This window comes from Armigeres subalbatus, chromosome 2 (assembly GCF_024139115.2).
Source record: "Armigeres subalbatus isolate Guangzhou_Male chromosome 2, GZ_Asu_2, whole genome shotgun sequence".
Classification (NCBI taxonomy): Eukaryota; Metazoa; Arthropoda; class Insecta; order Diptera; family Culicidae; genus Armigeres; species Armigeres subalbatus.
This window is the reverse complement of record NC_085140.1, coordinates 96,728,123-96,740,064: the sequence shown is the minus strand read 5'-3', so window position 1 is coordinate 96,740,064 and position 11,942 is coordinate 96,728,123. Positions and strand designations below refer to the sequence as shown.

Sequence of the window (11,942 nt, the reverse complement as noted above, 5' to 3'; positions counted from 1 at the left end):
AGAAGGATCAGTAGCTGGCTGTTTTGCTGGGCCATTTGTGAAATTTCTCCTCTAGTTGCTGCTTCGGACTCGTTCGGATGGTTCATTTTTCTGAGGAACTTCAGACTTGATACTCGTCGCCAAATTGTTATTTTCCGGGTTTCTTGATAAAGAATAATCAGAACTACTCGTGTTGTAATTGCGTCTATTTAAATAGAAGGTAACTCAAAACCGATGAAATTTTACTCGTGTACATAGTAGTGAAAATCATAACACTATGATTTGTTATTTGAATATCCATGGCAATGAAGGTTTCCACGGTAGCAATAGTACCCTTCATAAGGTACCCCTTCATAATAAGACATATGAAACGCGGACCTGAAACATTCCAGTTTAAATTAGGTTTATACATCAAGCTGCCTACAAGACTTTGAGGAAATTTGGAGGCTTTCGAGCTACTTAAAAGGAGGCTTCTGAGCATCTTGAAAAGACGCTTAAGCCATTTGAAAAATTTCCAAGCCTCTTGAAAGGAGGCTTCCGAGTTTTTTGAAAGGAGGCTTCCGAGTCTTTTGAAAGGAGGCTTCCGAGCCTCTTGAAAGGAGGCTTCCGAGCCTCTTGAAACGAGGCTTCCGAGCCTCTTGAAACGAGGCTTCCGAGCCTCTTGAAAGGAGGCTTCCGAGCGTCTTGAAAGGAGGCTTCCGAGCCTCTTGAAAGGAGGCTTCCGAGCCTCTTTAAAGGAGGCTTCCGAGCCTCTTGAAAGGAGGCCTGAGCCTCTTGAAAGGAGGCTTCTGAGCCTCTTGAAAGGAGGCTTGAGCCTCTTGAAAGGAGGCTTCTGAGCCTCTTGAAAGGAGGCTTCTGAGCCTCTTGAAAGGAGGCTTCTGAGCCTCTTGAAAGGAGGCTTGAGCCTCTTGAAGGAGGCTTCTGAGCCTCTTGAAAGGAGGCCTGAGCCTCTTGAAAGGAGGCTTCTGAGCCTCTTGAAAGGAGGCTTCGAGGCCTCTTGAAAGGAGGCTTCTGAGGCCTCTTGAAGGAGGCTTCTGAGCCTCTTGAAAGGAGGCTTCTGAGCCTCTTGAAAGGAGGCCTGAGCCTCTTGAAAGGAGGCTTCTGAGCCTCTTGAAGGAGGCTCTGAGCCTCTTGAAAGGAGGCTTCTGAGCCTCTTGAAAGGAGGCTTCTGAGCCTCTTGAAAGGAGGCTTCTGAGCCTCTTGAAGGAGGCTTCTGAGCCTCTTGAAAGGAGGCCTGAGCCTCTTGAAAGGAGGCTTCTGAGCCTCTTGAAAGGAGGCTTCTGAGCCTCTTGAAAGGAGGCTCTGAGCCTCTTGAAAGGAGGCCCGAGCCTCTTGAAAGGAGGCTTCCGAGCCTCTTGAAAGGAGGCTTCCGAGCCTCTTGAAAGGAGGCTTCCGAGCCTCTTGAAAGGAGGCTTCCGAGCCTCTTGAAAGGAGGCTTCCGAGCTTCTTGAAAGGAGGTTTCCGAGCCTCTTGAAAGGAGGTTTCCGAGCCTCTTGAAAGGAGGCTTCCTCTTGAAAGGAGGCTTCCAAGTCTCTTGAAAGGAGACTTCCGAGTCTCTTGAAAGGAGGCTTCCGAGCCTCTTGAAAGGAGGCTTCCGAGCCTCTTGAAAGGAGGCTTCCGAGCCTCTTGAAAGGCGGCGGGTCGTATGGAACTGATTAAAGCCACCTGCTGACCCTCGGTCATCTACATATAGGGATGTGTAGAGAATCTTGTAAGCTCTCGGCTGATCATCGGAAACTGAGGCTTCTGCAGTCGAAGAGAACTGACATCAGAAATCGGTGACCCATACCTATACCGCAGTCATTGTTGTCGTCGATGTTTGATCTGCTGGATGAAATGGAGATGTTCAACGTTCACCGCCAAAGATTCGTCCTCATCGACTGCTTTATCGTCTCGTTTTTTGATAGCGGCTACGGTAGAAACAATCTGGACAGGCATCATCATCGTACAGAGGCCATGTAATCAAAGTATGAAGTGTTGCAGAAAAAATTCACGGGGTGTTGACGACGACATGTGGTAAGATGCGCGACTACAAAGCAAGACCCTGATGAGGGTGGCTGGGTTCGATTCCCGGTGCCGGTCTAGGTAATTTTTGTCGGCTTGGAAATTGTCTCGACTTCCCTGGGCATAAAAGTATCATCGTGTTAGCCTTATGATATACGAATGCAGAAATGGTAATTTGGCTTAGAAATCTGTGAAACTGCTTGATGAACACTAAGTTGCGAGGCGGCAATGTCCCAGTGGGAGATGTAATGCCAATGAAGAGAGAAGTTGCCGAAACTACCTAATAGACGGAAGCCTTATGGTCAAAATGGGTCTACAAAGTGAGAACTTGTTACCGATGACTCGATTGAAAGCTTCAAACCACGATTGGAAATCAAAGGATACAGTCAAATCAAAGACATAGACTTCATTGAGACCTACGTACCTGTTGTTAGATACGCTACCGATCGTTATCTCCTGTCCCCAGCGGCTCAGGAATTTGAAAGTGTTGCAAATAAATGTAGTTACAGCGTTCCTGCAGGGTGATCTTGATGAGGAGGGAATATATACGGAGCAACCGGATGGATTTGTGGACCCAAAGGCACCGGCAGATGTATGGTCTCAAACAGTTCAGCAGAGTCTGGATGCAGAGTTAAAAAGAATTGGATTGAAGCGGTCCTTGTATGATACCTGTGTTTACTACAAGACTGAAGGCACAAGAATACTGATAGTAGCGGTTTATGTGGAAAACCTTCTTATTTTTCCAAATGGAACGTGCTGGGAAGAGAATTTGAAGAAACAGTTAACCAAAAAATTCAGAATGAAGGATTTGGGGTTGGCGAACAAAGTTTTCGGAATTCGTGTAACAAAAGAAGAAGGCGTGTAACAAGATATCAAGAGCAGTATATCACTGCAACACTGAGGTCGTCCCAGCGGACCCGGGACAAAAATTTACTGAGGTAATCACCCCTATTCTTGTTTACGGACGAACGAAACGTTCGAACGAATTCAGTTCGTTTGAATCGTTTTCTCATTTGATTTGCTGGCGTAAAACAGAATGCGCATCAGCTTTCGTTCGAAAGTGCGTTCGTACGTAAACAAGAATAAGGGTCAATGAGTCTAGAAGAAGAAGAGCGCAAGCAAATGGAGAAGGTTCCATTCCGAGAACTGGTTGGTGGCCTTCGGTATTTGGCACAAGGAACTCGCTTCACGCTTTGCTGTGAATGCATAATAAGAGAGTTAATAAATTCACGAAAATGTAAATTGTGTCAAATCAGACATCTTTCGGTTGGTCTTATGTAGCGTACAGAAGCTCAAACATGTTGGTCCAACGCTGACTCTGCCCAAAAGAAAATGCTTCGGTTGCTGCTTTGTTTGACCGTGTGTGAAGCTGTTCGAGCAATCGTTTGACAGTTAGCAGGTTGGTTTGAAAAAATGAAAGCGGTTCGATTTTTGTTTGAGTTGTCGGGGTGGAGTTAGGGTCGGCCAAACATGATTGAGCATTTGTAGTGAAGTTGCACAAACCTCCATATATTTTTTGATGATTAGTGTCCAAGTTGGCGCTTCGGTCGTTCGTGTGTGATATTATTGGCCGAATATGCTTGACTTAACGAGGGATGAAGTCAATGTTGGTCAAACTCCTTGACCCCGCGTACGCTGCATTAGCTTCACTACGCTTCACACAGTTGTCTGGAAATCCCGTTTACAGTGAAATGCTTGATATGAACGCTCGCTTAAGAACAACAGCGCTTACAATGGATTGAACATAACGGAATTCGACGTGAGGGAGAAACGTAACAAAACTCAAACCAACTACGTGCAAATGATAACATCTGTGATAATGGATAAAAACAAATAAGATTACCCTATCGAAAAAAAGTAACGATAAGAAGCGAAACACAATTAAACATAGCAACAAAAAGAAAGCAAACCCAAGAAGAAACTCATCAACTCAAGCAAAACAAAACGAAACTCAACATTTTTTCTACTTCAAATAAAACAAGAACAGAGAAAATAACAATAATAGACAGAAGGTGCAGATTTGTACTACCATACCGGGTGGGTAACACGGAAAACTAGAAAATATTCCATCGTCGAAAACTAGTGAGAGTTATAAGTAAGAACAAACAAACAACCAATTACCAAAAAGTGGACTGCTCTAGTAATGTAATGATAAAACAACAAACGAAAACGTTCAGAAGAACATCAGCAAATAAGAAACACTTTATAACATCTCATTGTTCGCAACAGAGAAGGAAACAGATAGAAAGAGAGAGATATTAAAATTACGATGATGATATACGGATGAGGTAAAAAAGATCTGTTTTCTGTACCAACCAGTGCTGTAATATTGATTTTGCTCAAGAGTATTAATTTGCCGATAATTACAACAAAGTCAAGCGTTACTAGTAATAAATAAATTCAATGTTGATTAAAATAAATATTATGACACTGGTACCAACAACAAAATGAATTTAGTTAATTTAAATTTCTACGTTTTTGAACTGGATGTAAATACAATGCAAAATCAACCAAAAATATCAAGTGCAACTGCTGAAAAGACAGCGATTCTACTAGCCGAAGATTTTTGTGAAGCCTGCGCCGGATAGAGAAGGGCTTTCAATATTTTATCAGTAAATCCATCTTTTCGTGGAAAGCACCTTTTCCCCAAACACATACACAACAATGTATTGTAATGCTGAAAGCAAACCAATCAAAGTAAAACAAAACAAAAAAAAAAATCTCGTTGCAATTACGTATAAACATAATCGAATACTAAGCTACCCCAAAACAATGAAAAAATATAGAGAAGAAATCTTGAAAATGCACCTTGATAGGCATACATATGTAGAATTCGATGAATAAATCTTTGCTATAATCAGGCAACCACGAAAGCATCATACCTACCCTATGCCGGGCGTTCTCAATTCAATTCATCGTACAAGAAGAACAACAAAAGAAAGCCTTTGGATTTTCACTTTTACACTTTTTATTTCATTTTATGCGTCTTTTTGCGATTTTTTCTTCTTAGTTTAACTCTGGTTTCTTATCTTCATCGTCATCATCAGTGTATATAAATTAAAATAAATACATTCTTTCATATATAATAACACATTGAATCAACTTGTTTTCATCTTTTAATGCGTTTTCGCTTGACTTAGCATTTTGCCTCTCTTTTGTTCTACTGTCGGTTTCTTTGACTGCTTTTTTTGAAATAGAGACAACAAACAAAAAAATCTCTGTAAGAAATCATTGCATTGTAACTTTTTTTGTTCTGCTCTTGTCTTTTCATACTCTTGTTTTTAGTTTTCATTGTTGTCATTCTTTTATCGTTTGTTTACACCTTATCGGAATTTTGGTCACAGTTTAATTCGTCAGTTATAGTAGGTTTTATCGTTTCTAACTTTTTATGCTACCAGATTTTTACGTTGTCATATTAGCTATATGATTATTGGCAGAAATGTAGTTTTTTTGCACTGTGTGGTATTCAGCTGATATAAAGAGGTTAAGAACAAGCAGCGGTATAGTGAACAAAATGGCTTTAACGATGTCCCAATGATACCATATGGGTCGTACTGTGCTGAGGAAATTTCTAACCTCAAGGGGCCTCTCAAATCTCTATTGGATCGTACATCGAACCAACCACCTCAGACCTGGTAATACAGTCAGAGATGTCCTACACAGTTGGCAAAAAATCTGCTCTTTTATTTTTCACAATTTTTAACAATCAAATAAAATTCATTCAGTGAGTGCAACTAATAGATGGATATTTGAGTTTTCCAAATGTCACTTTGATCTGTCAAAATAATACACGCGGGCGCATGCACAGGAAATATTGTCAGATTTTCTGGATATGATACACTGCGCGGCGTTTGTAGTGTTCCCAAATGGGTACTTGCACAAAACTTCACGCGGCGAATGACTGTCGAAAGGTACGGCCGCGCCAAACGATACACCGCAATGCTATTCACCCATAAGAATCAAGTAAACGGGGAGCAGAAAGCGCGGCGGTACCTTTCATGAAGGGTTCACCGCGTGCATTTTTTAGAAAATCAGGCAATACACCGGCGTGTATTATACGCCGGTGTATTTGCTGTGCGCACGCCTGCGTGGCTCCGGCGTGTATTATTTAGACAGATCAAAGTGACATTTGGATAACTCAAATATCCATCTATTAGTTGCACTCACTTACTTACTTATGGATCCTGTACACCTCCGGTGGTGCAAAGGGCCGACTTGAAAGATCTCCATCCTGAGCGTTGCCCGGCTATCGCTTTAACCTGTTGCCAGCTTAGATTTCGGTCGACTTCTTTTATTTGTTTATTGAGGCTTCGTCGCCATGAGCCTCTGGGTCTGCCTCTGCTGCGATGTCCCGCTGGGTTCCAGTCTAATGCTTGCTTACAGATTTCGTTTCCGCCCCTACGTAGAGTGTGGCCGACCCAGCCCCACTTCCAATCCCGAATTTCTGTTGCTATCGGCCTCTGGTGACAACAACGATGGAGCTCGTTGTTTTAGATCCAGTTGTGAGGCCACCAGACTCGAATTATATACCGCAGGCATCTGTTAATAAACACCTGCAGCCGTTGAGTGTTCTCCACTGATACACACCATGTTTCGCTAGCGTATAACAGCACAGATTTCACGTTAGAGTTGAAAATTCGTATTTTGGTGCGTTCACTTATCTGCCTGTTTTTCCAGATATTTCTTAAACTCGCAAAGGCAGCCCTTGCTTTCTTGAACCGTGCGCCTATGTCGATCCTGGTACCGCCGTCTGACGCCATTTGGCTACCAAGATATTGGAAGCTTTCAACATTCTCCACTGGTTGCCCGGCTACTGTGATACTCGAAGGAGTCACCGTGTTTACATCCAACGATTTGGTTTTATTGACGTTGATGACTAAACCTACCGAAGAGGAGCGCTCGGCAAGGTCGTTGAGCTTACTCTGCATATCAGAGCGCCGTTGCGCGAGGAGTGCAACGTCATCAGCCAATTCGAAGTCGTTTAGGTGCTCCATGGTTATAGGCTGCCATAACAGCCCGCGGTTTGGTTCACGGTCAATCGCATCTACCAGAATCTCATCGATTACGATGAGGAACAGTAACGGTGATAGAATACATCCTTGCCTTACACCAGCTACGACCCGGATAGGGTTATTGTGCAGCACTCTACACGAAAAGGCCTCGTACTGTGCTTCGATGAGGCCGATGATTTTCTCAGGAACCCCCTTGCGTCTCATGGCGCCCCACATATTCTCGTGATTGAGACGGTCGAAAGCTTTTTCGTAGTCAATGAATACCAAGTAAAGAGACTCTTGGAATTCGTTGACTTGCTCCAGAATGATGCGGATCGTGACAATATGGTCCACACAGAATCTTCCGGCACGGAATCCGGTCTGCTACCGCCGGAAAGTCGCATCGATATTCTCCTAAATCCGGGCTAGGATAATTTTGCATACAACTTTGAGAACGGTACACAGCAACATAATGCCTCGCCAGTTATCGCATACAGTCAGGTCACCCTTTTTGGGCACCTTCACTAAGATACCTAGTTGCACTCACTGAATGAATTTTATTTGATTGTTAAAAATTGTGAAAAATAAAAGAGCAGATTTTTGCCAACTGTGTAGGACATTTGTGAATACAGTACCCTGTCCACTAGGCTGTATAACGATGGAACAATAGCTTGGAGAATTCAGCTTATTCGATATGGTGCGCCATACCCGGGTAGAAGAAAACAGCTAAATAATATCAAATTTTACTATTAATATATGAATAACTGAATAGCAAAATCTGATATTAGTTTGTTTGATATAGTTGCTAAAATAGCAAAAATAATAACAGACATTGCACTAGCAAATAACTCATAAATAACTCATTTTGCTATTATAATAACAAACCAATAGCAAAATATTTGAAGAAAAGAAAATATCAAAATCAGTTATTATTGATATGTTGAAGATGCAAATGATAAATGAATAACAAACTTTGCTATGATTGCAAAATGTGTTCTTCATTTGTTGTTGTGCTCTTTCTTACAATAACATATAAATAACTAATTTTACTATTATAACAAAACTTGTTGTTGGGATGCTATTTTATGTTATTTATGAATAACATAAGAATAACTAAATCTGATATCATAGCAAAATTTGTTATTATTATGTTATTTGTTTGTTATTCACCTCTACCCGGGTAGTTTATAAAACTTCAGATTTTGAATGTAGTTCTGAATATAGACCAAAATAGTGGGGATTTTTTTTTTCTTCAATTTGTTATTTGAAGGCGAATTTGTTTAACTAAAAACTATACGGAGCAAAGAGAGAATCGAAATTATTCTATTGCAAAAATTGCGCAGTTACCGCTCAGCTTCTGAGACGTGCAGACGTGTGCCAGATTGCGCTCTTGAAAAGTCAAGTGATCGATTACAGTGGTTAAAGTTCGATTACGAAAATACTTTTCGTATTGACTATTCGAGTTTCCTGGTGAAGCCGTCATTCGAGAACGTTCACGGCTTTTGCCGTACAGTACCCGGCCTGAAGAAAGAAGAAGTGTTGAGACTACAGTGCCACAGAGGTGAACAATGTGCGTTCGTCAAGGTTGACAACCTGGCGCTCGCACAACGAATAGTGCAAAAACATGATGAGAAGCATGAAGTAGAACACGTGGGGAAAAAATACAAGCTTCGCATCACCATGGAAGATGGATGTGTAGAGGTTAAAGTGCACGACCTGCCAGAAAACGTCCCGAATAAAAAATCGTGGAATTTTTGAGTGCGTTCGGTGAAGTGTTTTCTCTGCGAGAGCTAACATGGGGAGAAGGGTTCGAGGTGGGATATCGCTCGGCATTTGGTCGGCCCGAATGCTAGTCCATCGAAACATCGATTCATGGGTAACGATCGATGGACAGCAGGCCTACATTGTTTACAAGGGACAGATCGTCTCTTGTAAATACTGCAAAGAGCAAGCGCATACTGGCATATCGTGTGTTCAGAACAAAAAGCTGCTGGTCCAGAAGAGCTATGCGAACGTGGCAAAGCAAACTGGGCTACGACAACCACCGAAAAAGGCGAACGTTGCAAAACCCCCGAACGCCAAACCGAGTCAGACCGAACAGTCCGGCTCAAAAACCCAACTGCTGCTCCAATTGCACGAACGGTGTCTCCCAGTTCGTTGCAAACACAAACCGCGCGCAACTCGTCGTCGTCGTCGTCGTTGCGCTCACAACCACAGATCGCTGAAGTGCTCTTGGTTGACATATTTGAGGTCACTCCTGACGGAATCCAAGTTTCAAAGTGCTCGCGTTTTCGGGGGCACACCACTCGATACGGAGGCGGTGCACAACTGTCATTTTTGTTGATTTAGCTTTGCTGCGTCGCAGCATGCGTGAAAAAATAAAAATGACAGTTGCACGTTGCTTCCGTATCGTGTGGTGTGCCCACGAAAATGCGAGCACTTTGAAACTTGGATTTCGTCAGAAGTGAACTTAAAAAGTCAGCAAACGCAATGCGATCGAAAGATCGAACCGCCGGCAACGATACGGACGATTCGTCCACATCGACGAGAAGTAGCCGAAGCCGAGGGCGTCCGCCTGGTAAGAAACAGCGATGTCACGACGGTGACGACGAGTAGGATGTGGACTTCCTTCCATAAATGGCTCTCACGTCATACAATCTCGCATCCATCAACATCGGCACGATCACGAACCCCACAAAACTGAACGCACTCCGAACCTTCATAAGCAGCCAAAACCTCGATATCGTGCGTCTGCAGGAAGTCGAGAACGAACAGCTTTTCTTGCCTGGCTTTGTCGTTTTTGCGAATGTGGACCACACGAGGAGCCTTGCCTATTATCTTCGCCACCACACCGAGAACGTCATCGTAGCTGGCGATTTCAATTGCGTGCTGCGTGCGTGCGATTCGTCCAGCCCGAACACCAGTCCGTCCCTCAAAACAGCTGTACAGCAGCTACAGCTACATGATGTATGGGAGAAGTTGTGTCCACGTGATGCCGGTTTTACCTATGTCTGTCGAAACGCGCGATCTCGACTCGATCGGATCTATGTCAGCTGTGGTCTTCGTGGCAAACTGCAGTCGGCCTACACGCACGTCTGCTGTTTCACGGATCACAAGGTGCTAACGCTCAGGCTCTGTCTTCCCCCGCTGGGACACGAGCCCGGGCGCGGTTTCTGGGCCCTTCGACCGCATCTTCTAACCGAACAAAACGTTGCCGAGTTTCAGTATAAGAGGCAATATTGGACTCGTCAGCGCAGAAACTACGCGTCGTGTATGCAATGGTGGCTGTCGTACGCTAAGCCGAACATCAAATCTTTTTTCAAGTGGAAATCTCGTGCCGTCTACGAGGAGTTCCACGATACGCATCAGCACCTCTAGCGTACGACGGCTATTATCAGCAGCCACAAATGATCATCACCATCAACCGACTGAAAGGGGAAATGTTGGCACTGCAGCGTAATTTCTCCCATATGCTTATGCGCATCAACGAGAGGCACGTGGCCGGTGAGCCAATGTCGATCTTCCAGCTGGGGGAAAGACGACGGAAGAAAACAACGATCTCGCAGCTACAGACGGCGAGCCTCAAGCAGCTACAGAAGGCGAGCCTCAACGATCTCGCAGCTACAGTCGTCGAGCCTCAAGCGATCGAGGCAAATCTGTTTGATTTTTTCTCGAGCCTCTACTCAGAAAACGACGGCAATGGCAACAACGGGGACGATTTTGCTTGCGAACGTGTTATCCCAACGGACGACCCACTGAACGAAGCGTGCAGGGAGGAGATACAAACAGCAGAAATTCTGGCTGCTATCAGGGTGAGCGCACCCAAACGATCCCCCGGTTAGGAATGGGCGTTTTTAGGGAAAATATCGATACTGCCGAATCGATGGTTTTATTGTCGAAATATCGATGCCGTGAACTTTTTTATGATTGCTGAGAAACGGCGGTGCCCAGCTTTGGGAAGGAAGCGAAAAAATCTGAGAACTCGGCGAAGAAAATGTACGTTTAGGTACTTGTTCCAAAAGTTGCAAAGAGAAGCCTCTTACATAGACAATTATTGCTCACATTTGTTTAACACCAGAGAAATAATTTTACATTGAAATTCATGGAACCTATTTTGTATAAAATGAAGCATTATTTTATGTTTCCGATAGGAAATAACTACTTATGATAGGGGAAATGACGGCTTCGGCAGGTTTTGTTTTATTATTGTCAGGGGAATTTTTGTTGACCAAATTTTATGAAATTTGGCCACAATATTCTTTGATATACAAAGAATGTTTAGGCCAAATTTGGGCTTAATTAGTTATAAAAACCGCCCCTGACAATAATAGAACAAAACCTGCCAAAGCCGTCATTTCCCCTATGAAGAAGCACTACACTTTTTTCCAAGCTGAAAACTCCAAACTATTCGCAATTAAGCTATCCTTGAGCCGACACAATCCAGATCAACGTTCATGGATTTTGTCGCACAGCAGCCCTTTTGTGACAATATCCTTGTTACCACGTGTAAATAAACTTTGATTCAATAAGTCCATGATATCCAGTGCGTCTGCATGCAAAAGTCATAATTCAGGATTGTTCCAACACAGCGACAAAACCTTCCTTGTAACCGACAATGTTTTGCGAACATAAACGTAGCAATTTGATGGTGCATAATGCACAGCACAGTAATTGAAAAAAGCCGTTTCCATCAACCTACGCGCGAAAAATAACGTTTCACTACTCTACTGTTTCGTTTCATATTTCCATCACCTCGAATCGTGTTCCATATTTTCATGACGTTTTTTGTTTTTGGTTTGGTATGGTTTTCTCCCATTTAGCGTTTCTACGCATCACTAGAGGGTAAATATCACCGATAAAAAGGAAGAAATGTGTGAAATAATTCGTTCGTCTGTAGTTGTTTTTGCGTTGTTTTAAAATTCTTGAAAAATATCCGTGTCATATTACAAGATACGCGACGCCCCCGGC

At 43.2% G+C, this 11,942-nt stretch overlaps 1 long non-coding RNA gene across 1 annotated transcript; it reads left to right on the top strand.

The window, feature by feature from the left end:
• Positions 1-1,309: 1,309 nt before the first annotated feature.
• Positions 1,310-4,873, top strand: LOC134210200 (uncharacterized). Its single transcript, XR_009978812.1, has 2 exons — positions 1,310-2,921; positions 3,081-4,873. It is a non-coding gene; the product is annotated as an uncharacterized LOC134210200 (long non-coding RNA).
• The last annotated feature ends 7,069 nt before the right edge of the window (positions 4,874-11,942 follow it).